Source organism: Notamacropus eugenii, chromosome 1 (genome assembly GCF_028372415.1).
Source record: "Notamacropus eugenii isolate mMacEug1 chromosome 1, mMacEug1.pri_v2, whole genome shotgun sequence".
In the NCBI taxonomy this organism is placed as follows: Eukaryota; Metazoa; Chordata; class Mammalia; order Diprotodontia; family Macropodidae; genus Notamacropus; species Notamacropus eugenii.
Genome location: NC_092872.1, coordinates 132124415 through 132136797, shown reverse-complemented (window position 1 = coordinate 132136797; position 12383 = coordinate 132124415). Strand labels below are relative to the sequence as shown.

The window sequence follows — 12383 nt, the reverse complement described above, 5'->3', positions numbered from 1 at the left end:
AGGGGAAAGTTAAATTCTCTGCTTCCTCTTGTTCTGCCATCTTGACTCTGCCTCTTCCCTTCACATCAAATTGTTCTGACATCTTTAAGACATACCTAGATGTTTTATGAGTCTTAGTTCCACCATCACCATACATCCTTGAGTCCACAGTAATGGGGATCAAGAGGTATAAATCCTCTTTTGAAAGAGCCAGACAGTGTCTCAAGTTGATGTTATTTATGAAAAACAAATATTTCATTGATTTTTTGTACCATTGTGAAGTAAAGAAGACAGTAGTAAATTTTTGTCTGTGAACTAATTCTAAGGACTCTAAGAGCCCCCAGCTGTTTCTGATACATTCATAGCATCTAGGGTTGACTTTAGTTCATGAATTTCCTTATGGATTCAAAGACATTATGCAAAGATGGTGGGTTTAGATTGTCACCAAATAAATGAATTGAATTTGGTAGAAGAAATTCATTTCATTTTTTAAAAATTCTTAAATTTTTAAATTCTTAAACTTAGGGAACCCTTGTTCCAATTGTTGCAATATTCCAATAACCCTAGTTGAACTTCTGAGCAGAAAAGGCACCTGACCAAGGAAGATATACATAAATTTTGGTATATCTCACTGAAATAAATAAATATGCTTCTTAATTTAGACCAGGGGCTCTTAACCTGGAGTCCATAGATGCCCAAATAGTCCAAATATAGTTGTCAGGAGATCAATAAAATTGAGGGAAATTACACTGAAATTTTTATAGCCTCTGAATTTATCATTTCCTTCTACTATGAATTTTAAAAACAAATATTCTAAAAAGGGGTCTCACCAGATAGCTAGAACAGTCCATCACACACACACACACACACACACACACACACACACAGTTATGAATTCCTACTCAGATCAAGAGGGCACATGCCAAATATTGCTAATGCCAAGCCCAGAACAATTAGAAAAATATTAGAGTCTGTGGATGCAATAGACAAAATTGCTCAGGGAAAAGATGATACTCTGAGTGTTCTTCAAAAAGGTCAAGGAAATCCAATACCCCTGGTTCCCGGCAAAAGACATTTTTGGTTGCATCATCAACACAAGTATTTTCAGTGGACAATACCTTGGAACTTAAACAATAACAACAAAAAAAGGTTATTTGCAAGGCTTTGTATGGAAATAATTTGTCAGACTGTGACTTGACAAATATCTGGTCAGTGAAGCAAATAATAATTTAAAGAGAAGCAAAGAGAAAAATCTTCCCTGCATCAATATGCTGAAGCACCAAACTAAAATCTAAGCAAGGCTACGTAAACACTAACTTCTTTTCCAAAAGGCTGAACAAGTTGTGATCCATGATTGCATTGAAATACTATTATGCTATAATAATGATCAGCTCAAGAATCTTTTTTAAAAAAACAGGGAAAGACTTGCACAAAGTAACGAAGAGCAAAATGAGCAGACCCAAGAAAACATTGTATACAATGTATACAGTATAAAACAACAATATTGTTTTAAGAATGGCTTGAACAAATAAGTCATTTTGGCTATTAAAAAAACCCAAATTAACTATAAAAGACATATGAAGAAATATGCTATCTGAATCCGGAGAAAGAACTGATAAATAGAAGGATGTATAGAATAATTTTACATATATACCTATTTGTGTCTAATGGTAGCCAGCTCTTGGGTGAGGGGTGTAGGGAGAGAAGAAAAAAAAGGGGGGGAAATTTACATGATAACTTTATTATATATTTAAAAGAAATAGCAAGTTGTACAAAATACATCTACAGTTTCATGTGCATTCATCTTTTTTATTATACTATGTTACGGAAATGCTTATTTTATTCCATAAATTAAAAAAAAAAGAATTAGGCATCCCCGTCCCCCAATAAACTTGATGATTAAGTGGTTTATGGAAAAAATAAATTCAATCTGTACTTATAATAGGTTTGAATATCTAGGTTTGAACATTCTAATTCTGCCAAGTGGTCGTGCTTTTCAATTTCAATAATTAAATTCAGGCTTTGTTCTAAAAAACAAAAATGAGAGGATTGAACTAGATGCTCTGAGGCACATTCCTCCCAGCATTGAATCTTCAACTCACAGTATACTACACAGTGCTGTACTTCATCTTGAGCAAGAAATACAATTTAGACAAGACACAATCTTGCCATAAGGAGGAAAGTCTAATAGCGAGATATGATGCCAACTTAGATATCTATGACACACAATGATGCATGATTGATGCATTGAAGATTTGGTGGAAGAGTTATTTCCAAAGCATCTTCCAGCTCTAAATTTCTGTCTGTTCCTAGGAATATAGCAGCAGTCATGGTTTAGCCTATGCCCAGCTTATTCTAAGGAAAGTGTCTCATTTTGAGAAATAGAAACTCAGTCTAAGAGGCTGCCAGGGAACACTGAAAAAAAATAATATTGACAATAATGCATGTATGTATCACTTTAAAGTTTGCTAAGAGCTTTCTTCCCAGAACTTTGTGAATAGCACATGTCAATAACCATAATAATACATAACACAGAATAAGAACTATCATTGTTCTCATTTTATTCATGTAGAGACAGCCTTGTTTAGGGAGTAGAATACTAAGTTCAGAGCTATCCTTAAACTAAGATCCATGGTCGTGTGTGTCTGTGTATTTCAATAGTTATATTTCAATAGGATTGGTTTCCTTTGTAATCTCCTCCATTTTATTTTAGGCATTTAAAAATACTATTCAGAGATGGGATCCATAACCATCACTAGACTTTTCAGAGGAGTCTATGACAAAAAAGGAGTTAAGTACCATTGGCTAAGTGTCAGAAAGACTTGCCTCTTAGTGGAGAGAATTTGCACACTAGAAGTTCTTCCTGATCCAACTGAAATCACTGATCCTTCATATTCCCATTTTACAGATTTAAAACTGTCCTTGACAAGGTTACATGGCTTACTTATAAACAAGAGGCTAAGAAATAACAGTTGAATTTGAAATGTACCTTTTGACTGTGAGAACAGTGCTCTTCCATTGCATGTAAAGTCATCCTAGTTATTTCATTGCAATGACTTCAGGATAATCTCTCTATATATTCTACAAAATGTGATTTATTGAACTAGCAATTAGAGTCACCCCTTCTGGGCCACTCCATTACACGGTGATTCCTCCCTCCTCTGAAACTCCCATGGTTGGTTGTTGTCCTTGGTCTTCGAAGAGGACCAAAGTGACATCACCATAATAAAGTGAAGTTTCAGTGTGTCTGACTGTGGCTGATCAGACCAATACGAGCTCAGAATGCTCTATCATAGCTTGGGCACAGATAGTTCATGTGAATATTTGGGGTGGATACCCCAAATTTGCACATCTTATGTTTCCTTTGTGTTGTCTCAATTCTGCTGTGCTCAAAGAGGTCTATGAGGTCAAAATTATTTTCATAATAATACTAGGACATTATTTGCCCACTAAAATATTCCTCCCTTTTCCCAACCATACATCTTGTGATGCTAGGGGTTTTTTTTCCCTCCATATACTTTGATCAAAACAGCATATTGACAGTGGGCACGCCATGCTGAGTGGTCCTATGCTAGTGTCTCCCATGTTGCGCAGTGAAATCCAAAGTTCTTGAGAGAGACCTTAAGAGTGTCTGAAACTCTTATAACATTGTTTGTACCACCCATTTGCCAAGTCATTTTTATGCAATGAGAAGGCAGTCCATGGGTATCACCAGACTGCCAGAGGCCCAAGGCACAGAAAAGATTGAGAAACCATTTTAAACTATCATCTTTGTTATTTACTACTTATATCATTATTTAATTTATTTTTATTTTTTGCTTTGCTTTCTAGCTTATTTCTCCAGCCATACTGCTCTTCCTCATATGATTTCCTATCCCCACAGAATCTAACATATCACATTATCTGTGCATATAGCGTAGGTCAATACAGATTGTGGTTTGAATGAATATTTTTACAATCACAGATATACACCATATTCACACACTTGTTTGTTGTTGCTCGGTCATTTTTCAGTCATGTTTGATTCTTTGTGACCCATTTGAGGTTTTCGTGGCAAAGATACTGGATTTGCCATTTCCTTGATTCCATTTGATAGACAAGGAAAACTGAGGCAGAGTTTAGTGACTTGGCCAGGGTCACACAGCTAGTAAGTATCTGAGGTCAGATTTGAACTCAGGAAGATGAGTCTTCCTGACTCTAAGCCTGACTCTCTATCCACTGTGTCACCTAGCTGAATAGATATCTATGTCTATATGTGTGTATATGTATGCATGTGTATGTATACATATATTATCTCTAAGTATCCATCCCCATTTCAGATATTGATCCCACTGATAAATTGCCACCCTCTCTCTTATTCTTTAAAGACCATTATTGATAATCAAATCTAGATTATTCTATACAGTTTCTGGATCATTCTCATCCTATCATTGTTTCCTTCTCTTTCCTCTATGGATCATCCCTCTCTCCTAATCCTCCTCATCCTTCAGAATCTAACTAGAGTCCACAGTAGGCTATAGCTCTTTTCTCTGGCATCAGTACTTACTTCCTGTACCTCTCATTTAGCCCTTATCACATTAGTGCCTCATAAAGATCTTTTTCTTGTGTCAACCTTGTCTCTCTCATCAGACCAAGAGCTCTGAGAGGATAGGAATAACTACCCCTTGATTTCATGCAACTGAGTTAGGTAATTCAGACTAATTAGACCAGGGATGGGGAACTTGAGACCTAGGTGACCACATGAAGCCTTCTAGGTCCTCAGGTGCCACCTTTTGACTGAGTCCAAATTTTATAGAACAAATCCTTTTTTTAAGGAGATTCGTTCTGTGAAGTTTGGACTCAGTCAAACAGCTGCGCTTGAGAACCTATACGGCCACATGTGGCCTTGAGACCATAGATTCCCCACCCCAATAGACTGAGTCCCCCAAATCCTACCCACAAAATCAATTCTGCAATTGAAGCCTTAAAGGACATGGGTTTTTATCTAGTTAAATCAGACTGATTTTCTATACTGAAGAAATCCATATGACAATTACTCAATTTTCTATCTTGCTTAGAAGTCTAGGTCTCTGGAACGACTTTGACACATGGAGTACCCACACAAAGTGTTAAATGATGTACTAGCTTGTCTTATAAAAGCTATGTGTGGAAATAGAATTCACAAAAGCAGTGGTTCTCAAAGTATGGCCCACGAACCCCTGGGATGTCCAATAGCCTTGAAGGATGTCTATGAGGTCAAAAGTATTTTCATAATAATACTAGGACATTATTTGCCCATTAAAATATTCCTCCTTTTTCGCAACCATACATCTTGTGATGCTAGGGTTTTTTTTTCTCCATATACTTCAATCAAAACAACATATTGCAACAGACTGAATGCAGAAGCAGCTATGAGAATCCAGCTGTCTTCTATTAAGCCAGACATTAAAGAGATTTGCAAAAATGGATAAAACAATGCTACTTTTCTCACTATTTTTTGTTTTGAAAATACAGTTATTTTTTCATAAAAGCATGCTATGTAACGGATTTATTCTTGTTATTTTAAATGAATTGATAAATAATTACTTTAAAACTTTATCAGTTTTCATTTCTAATTCAATAAATACCAATTTATTAATCAGAGGTATACTAGAGCCAGCTCAAACTGATATGAGTATTTGTACTTCAGAAATCAGCAAATACCCCAAATCAGGCCTTGATTTATTTTTGTTGTTGTTTGTAATTGCCTACACTAAAGAAAGTGAGAGGGAAAATGTTAAGAATGCAGATAAAATTTTAAAATGTGTCATGGGGCAATGAGACCCATTGACTAAATACTTCCCAGCACACTCTTGAATATAACACATGTAAAAAATGCTCTTTAGGGTCCTCAATAATTTTAAGTGTAAAGAGTTCCTGGCACCCAATGTTTGAGAACCATTGCTTTAAGAAGGATGAAAAAATTATTTAAATTATTTTCTTTCTCCTCTTGCACTTATCTGGGTCTGAAAGGCATTGACTAAAGAAATCAACCACTTTTTAAATAGAACCTAGTTTCTTTCCCTTCCCTCTCATTCACTTTTTTTCTTAAAATCTTCTTTAATTTTCTGAAAATTTAAATTTTCTTTAAATTTTCTTAAAGTTTAAAATTTAATGGAGTTAACATCTAAATGAATTAAACCTCAGAAAAAATGGTGGGAAAAGGTGAAATCTGGAGGTTTGTTTATCACTTTCCTATATTTTCCTGATCTATGCCCATTAAACTAGGATTGTAATCATTCTGGGACATTTGAGGCATTATCCTATCTGGTAATGCTCAGGACCTAGTTGGAAGTCTCCCCCAAATCCCTGCCTACAGTAAAATGCCAGTCCTTTCCAGGCCTGATACAGACACATACATGTTGGCTTCTGTACCATTTCCCTCTGCTCCTCAATTCTCTGGCTGAGCACTATTGCAGCAAAGGATTGCCATTCCAACCAGAGCAAGCTTCTAGTTTCCCTGGGCACAAGGGATATGAGTGAGGGGAGAGTTGAGCTCCATTGTAAGCCATGGGTCAGGGTAGTGCTTGTTTTTGTAATAACATGTTTTCAAGCTTGTGTCGTCCTGCCAGAGCATGGTGGCTAGTGGGAAATGGGGTGCTTAGTGAGCATTTAAGGGATTAGAGATCAGCCTTCTCTGTTGTCAATTCACTGGGTTAGTGTGTTGGGGACTTAGACATGGGGATAAAGTTTTTATCCCTTGTGCATAATTTGTATTTTGAAGAGGTTTGGAGAGGTCATGAAGACTGGACAACAGTGTCCAATGCACTATCTTGTTGGTCACATGACCCAGAACAGCAAGAGGGTTGTCTATTCTAGCAATTAAAGCCCACATTCCAATGTATTTTTTTCCAATATCAAACACCAGTTACAGTTGGTCTATCTTTTATATCACTGATACCATCTAGTAATTAGTGACCATTTAACCAATAAACATCTATTAGCTTTCACAAATGTGTATTTCCTGAGAATATACATTGAGAAAAGAAATACAAAACGCTTCTACCTCAAATCAGGGCACACTCTCCCCTATACCACATCCATCTCTATTTGCTTCCTCCCATATATATGAGACCATAGGTTCCCCACCCCAATAGACTGAGTCCCCCAAACCCTATCCACAAAATCAGTTCTGCAATGGAAGTCACTTCCAAATGTGTCCTAGCCAATAAATGAAGTATCTCTAGAAAGTGGTGCTTTGACTGCTAGGGCCAATTCATTGCTGGCCTGGGTCCCACGGGTCACTCCTCAGGGTTGCTTTGGTGGCAAACTCTCCCATGGACTCTGATCTCTGGACCTCCAGCAACTCTCCTGACCTTTCAAAGACCTCATCCCACCCACCTTCCATATCCCTCTACCTGAGGCAGAAAATTATAGGCATCACAGGAACAGAATCCACATCAAGAGTCATGGCTTCTTGTTGACTAGAGTGGGAAAAACAGGTCATTGGTGCCAGCTTTCTTCCCCTACTAGCTGCCCTTTCCTCCTCCTTCACTGAAGACAGCAGGAAAAGAAAGAATACCCATCACTCAATTCTAGTTCAGCAGCCAATCAAGCATACATGTCTTTACCATGTGGTTAATGGACCATAAACTGTCATATATTACTGATGATCGGAGGTACAGGGTAGGGTCCTTTAATTCTATGTTGTCTAGAACTTACAGAAGCAAGGTCCCCAAGTGTGCATGCTCGCAAGATTGAGGCCTCTTTGGCCTGTGTGTACGTATATGTGTGTGTATATATGTATATGTATACACACATGTATAAGTGATTCTTATATTCACTAAACATTTGTTGAGCACCTACTCTATGCAGAGCACTGTGCTAGAAGCTATAGGTATATATATGCATGTTTGTATATACATATATACATACATATATGTTTATATGCATATATGCATGTGGGTATATACATAGTACTGTGCTGTGTATATGTTCATATAGGTGTGTATGTTTACGTGTGTATGTATTTATGTGTGTTTATATGTGTTATATGTATGTATGTGTTTATATATGTGTGTGTTTGTGCTGTGTTTATATGTGTGTGTGCATGTGGATATATATGTTTGTGTACTTTATATGTTCTACATATACAATGTGTACTTACATGTGTCCTCTGACACCTACTAGCTCTATTATCTTGTGCATGTTACTTAGCTTCCCTGGGTCTCCATCTCCTTACCTATAAAATGAAGAAGTTGAGTTAGATCCCTTCCTCTCTGAATTTACGATCCCTCAGATCTCTGAATTACCATCAGCTTGACAGTGTATTCTTAGAGAGTGTCCTGGGAAACTGAGACGTGAAGTACTTTGTTGAGGGTCACATGTTCAGGATGTATCAGAGGCAGGACTGAAGCCCAGGTCTTTCTCCTAACTATCAGGTCTGTTTCCACTACGTCATCCTACGTATATATCGTTACGTAATAGTAAGATAATAATAGGCAGCTAGGTGGCTCAGTGGATAGAGTTTGAGCCTGGAGCCAGGAATAACTGACTTCCAATCCAACCTCAGACATTTACTAGCTATGTGACTGTGGACAAGTCACTTAATCTCTATTTTGCCTCAGTTTCCTCTACTGTAAAGTGGGGATAATAATAGTACCTACTTTACAGGGCTGTCATAAGGATAAAAATGAGATAATATTTGTAAAGTACTTAGGAAGTGCCTGGCAAAAAGTTGGTACAATATAAATGTTAACTATTTATTTTTGCTCTTATAATTATTAACATCAATATATGCATTGCACATACAATAGTACACATATTATCAACATTAATGTATTTCATATATGCCAACATCATTTTTATGTTTTAGACAGACGTATGTCTGTTATATGGACACATGGAAATGTAAATAGATAGATGTGTGTAGACTTTTCATAAGATTTTATCTATACACTTTATCAACTTTTGCACACATAAAAATAGACGTCGGTAGCACGCTGCCCCTCCCCTTCCCCGACACATTCTGTGTCTAAGAACGTCTCATCTAAGCACGGGAAGATGGGCCTCATCTGCCTTCAGTACCACTTCCTTTCTAAAGGAATCTGACTGTGCCAGAGAAGCCCATTTGCCACGAGAGGGCGACAAAGTAACAGCAAACAGGGGCTATGGCGAGGTAAGTGCGTTTCACGCAACAGCCACAGGAGGGCAGGACTTTGAGCTTGGATCCCGTTAGAAACAGCATCTTAATGCAGCTATGTCAGTGAATGGGTGATATTTCTGCTATGGGACGGTGGGAGCATGTTTTGCTATTTTGTGTATGTTTTCACTTTCATGCATTAAATAAGATGGCAACAGTAACAATAAAATGGCGATGATGCAACAGTAACAAACACGAACAATTTTCTTAACTCCCATCAGGAGATTTTCCTCTTTCAAGGTTGGCTAGGGAAATCCGCCTGCTAAGCCTAGCCCATCTGCTGCCACATTGCAGACAGGCTTGACATTGAAATTGATTTGTAAAGTGAGAAGTGGGAACATGGCAAGGTAGCGACAGAAATAGGGACTGTGCTGTCTGAGGTATGGTTCCTTTGACAAGTCTCTGGACCCAAGTGATTCTTATATTCAATAAACATTTATTAAGCACCTACTCTGTGCAGAGCACTGTGCTGCAGGCTATAGGTAAATATAAAGTTCAAGAAAACATGGTTCATGTCACTGAAGATCTTGCAATATAATGCAATTTTTTTTAAAAAGTGATGAGGATGATACAGCTATATATGATAAGCGCTGTGGTCCCTTCTGGTAGGCCACTTGCTAAATATCTCCTGTTTTGTCCCTTTGTGTAACTGGGAGTGGTGTAAAAAGTGATTCCTATCTGACCTGGGAAGAACTACTCTCTCTGTAGGATGTATAAATGAGGACAAGCAACTTTCTATCTCTTTAGATCCTGCTTGGCTTGGAACACAGATCTCATTTGGACTTGTAGGGGAGAGTTGGGGAAGGATTTCTCTCATCTTCCCCCTTCCCACAGCAGTGGTGATTACATGCACGTGGCAGAGAGAATATGTGTCTGCCCAGACATAGGTGACTGGCCTTCACATCTGCCGCTACCTCTTCTGCTTTGTGCTTCTTTCCCTGAGTTTGTCACTACACGATGATGATGAGAAATGGATATGTCCAGCTGTCAGTAACTTCATGAATTTCAGAGGTCAGAAGTTCCTGAATCAGGTGTTGGTTGCTTGACAGGAAATGATTTCCCTAACGGCTTCTCAGAGGAGAAGAATACCACACCCAGGAGGATTAGAGCTTAGGTCTGACTGGCCAGAAAAATCTGGATATTGTGAGTTCCTATTTGTATGGAAATATAAGGCAAAAGTAAAATATATGTGTTGTAGTCTCACGAAGTTTTCTTACCTTCAAAGACAATATAATAGGGGTGATAAGGTGCTGTTCCCTGTTTTAATTATTTATTAATATGTACTTAAGAAGTTGTTGTGTTTTAAACATTTCTTTTGTGGTGGAGGAAATAAATAGGCATTGATCAGAGTTATCAACCACCAGATAGTGGGGGTGGCAAGAGAAGCCTGAGTGTTCTCCACTTGCTCAAGGAAGAGGTCAAAGGTTTTGACTGAAACAGGATGAGCAAAGCATACCCAAGTTTTGTTATTGTCTTTTTTTTTTTTAATATGAGAAAGAGGCTGTCACTGAAATGAAATAGTAGGAGGCATGCCCAAAGAATGTTGCCAGAGTTTGATCCATTTATGAATCTTATGATTGATGAATGTGCCGAGATGGTGCCATGTGGGTAACAGAACCATATTGGAATTGTAGTATCTGAGGAAATGGTATCATCCTATTAGAAGCCTTGGAATGAGTATAAGGAATGAAGCACTGAGCTGAGACTACTATGTGTCTTTCCATTTCCAAAAGCTTTTTTTTATTTGACACATAAAATCAGTCATTATACATTCTTTATGTTCTAGCTTTCTAAAAATAAACTTTTCCTAGGAGAAAAAAAAAGGAAGGAAAGAAGGAAGCAAGCTGTACTATACTTGATATATCTACTTTTTATATTCAGTGTATTTTCTAGGAAGAAACTTTTAAGGGAAACACTAGACTTGAACCATATCTAAGCTTTATTTAAGTGATTTTCCTTGGAACTCCAGAACTGGGAAGAATTGATCCAGAGAAAACAAAAAAATTTTTTTTAACCCTGAATCCCCGCTTTTGAGGGGTCAGGCTTCTCCAAGATTGATTCTAGTACACTTGAGTCCAGAGCAAGAGCCCCTACTTATTGAAGGGACATCTAGGGCTGTCAGTTATATAAACATGTATGTATTGTGTATGTGTATACATACGTGTATACACATGTCTGTATATATGCACATGTGTGTGTGTACACACAAACATATATGCAAGTAAGTAGCACTGTGCATAGAGAACTGGACCTGGAATCAGGAAGACTTGAGTTTAAATGTGACCTTAGACACTATCTGGGTGAAGCGAGGCAAGTCATTTAATCTTTGTCTCAGTTTCCTCATCTGTAAATTGAGGATAATAGTAGTAGCCACCTCCCAGGGTTCTTATGAGGATCAGATGAGATAATATCAAAGCACTATATAGATGCTACCTAGTATTATATGTCTATAGATTTAGATATGTCTATACAATACGTGATATTAAAAATGTAATAGCTTGAACTACATTAATACTTGTGGAATACAATGTGTATGTGATTTAATGAACTAGGGCCAGTAAGTATGTTCACACTGGTACAGACGAACAAAGGATTTATGGGTGACATTTCCATATTCATTCTGGACCAGCTGACAAAGGCACCTCCTTCTATTCTGGCACACAAGAGAAATAAAGCTTAGGGATTGATTGCCTTCAAATGCTAGAAATTGTTCTATCCACAAATTTCAGTACAAGTAAAATTTTTTAAAAATATATTTCTAGGCTCTAAGCTTTGATGGTCCCCTCCTGATAGTGTTGATATAAACAGAAGGAGGATGCTAGGCCTTGAAATATCTGTAACCAGCAAGGTGTCTTTTGTAATGTGTCTAGACTCAGGTCTGATCTGGAACCAAAAGACCTGGATTTTGCTCAGAGTTCTGTTACTTTAATATCTAGGTGGTCCTTAGCAAATTACTTAACCTCTCTGGCCCCAGTTTCAACATCTGGAAAATTGAGGGAGATGTACTGGTTCAGCGATTAGCCTTTTTTTGTGTCCAGACCACTTTGGCAGGTTCATGGAGTCTATGAACCTCTTTTCAGAATAGTAGGCTTTTAATTTTCTTTTATTTTTAATACTAGGTCTCCCTATCTCCCCGAGGGTGGAAGTCCAGCAGCTAGAAAGCAGTTGGATCCCATTCTTATTGGTATAGGAGCATTGACTTACTCCATTTCTGACCTGGTTGAATCATCCCTCTTAGGCAGCT

At 37.6% G+C, this 12383-nt stretch overlaps 1 pseudogene; it reads left to right on the top strand.

Annotated features, from left to right (window-relative positions):
* The first annotated feature begins 10580 nt into the window (after window positions 1-10580).
* Window positions 10581-10816, top strand: LOC140524076 (small nuclear ribonucleoprotein G pseudogene; annotated as a pseudogene).
* The last annotated feature ends 1567 nt before the right edge of the window (window positions 10817-12383 follow it).